Here is a 1,266-nt window from a genome sequence, read left to right as displayed (position 1 = left end):
AGTCAAACACCCTTCCGTCTGCAGTATATGTGCAGCAAATAGCCTCCAGGTCAAGCCATAAGTTTACAGACTAACTGAGAACAAGGGAGCACATAAGACAACGGGAGCCTTAAAAAGCTTAATCTTTTCCTTCAAGCATACTTATAGCTGGTAAATTTACCATTTGCAGCCCACAACTAAGATTCTTTTTTTCCTTTTAAATAATGGTCAACTCATTTTTAATTCTTGTACCAATAACAACTGAAGACAGCCAGCCTTTGGCAGCCACTATTACCTGCAGCCACACTGACTTTGTTAGCCTTGTTCTGCTTCCTTCTGATCCTTCAGAACCATGGGCTCTGGTGAGTTGCTGGAATGGGTTTGAGGGAAGATGCTCTTCCTCCCTCCTCACTTCCTTTCTTCTCCATTTGACTCACATAATGAGCATATCAGAGAAGCAGAGTGGAGCAAGCAAAACCTGGTGAGAAGGGAGAAAAGCTTTTTTCTTAAACTGATGGAAAAGGAGAGTCCCTCAGCAGAGAAGAATGGGCCTTGTCTACGTGGTGTATCATGTTCACTTACATTTTCAGCAATGTTCAGTTCAAATCAGCACAACTTTGCACTTCAGGGTGAAATCCCCTTGGAAAAGGTACCTGCCCTGCAGATGAGATCAGAAAGGGCAGAGAGAAACACCACTTCCCTCACACTCATGTCCTGTGAAAACCCTCTGATTACTCCTCATTTCTTCTCACCTCACAGTCAGCAGGAGTTATCACTCCTGCTTGTTCACACAATCCCTGCCACTGATTTTGTCACTGCAAATAACAAGGGCAAAACCATTAACACTGCTATTTGCTAAACAGAAAAATTTTAAGTAAACGTTACATCGAAAAAACTCAAACCCCTAACACTTCTGTAAGCCCAACTTTCATCCTGTTATACTTTCACAGGGACTGTTATATCCACAAGAATTTATTTGTGAAACCAATTTTAAAGTTAAAACAATACACTTAGTATATTTCTAGAGAGTGGTGTCTGGCCTCTTGCTGCTGACCAAGAGATATCCTGTAAAGGAAGTAGCTAATTACTGTCCCCCTTGGAAAATGTTTACAAAGGGATGTTTGGGATGTTATCTACATCCTGTTTAAGTAGCTATTTTGTTCTTTTAAATCAGATGGTGAATCAAAAAGAAGCATTCTTAGTAGTATTGTTATGCTTTTCCTTTCTGTATCTTGTTTCTGGACAGTGGTTATTTCAAGGGTACCAGCTGTTTGTCACCTTATCTAT

The sequence above is a fragment of the Lepidothrix coronata genome, unplaced genomic scaffold (assembly GCF_001604755.1).
Source record: "Lepidothrix coronata isolate B3197 unplaced genomic scaffold, Lepidothrix_coronata-1.0 Scaffold138, whole genome shotgun sequence".
NCBI lineage: Eukaryota > Metazoa > Chordata > Aves > Passeriformes > Pipridae > Lepidothrix > Lepidothrix coronata.
This window is presented reverse-complemented; position numbering follows the sequence as displayed.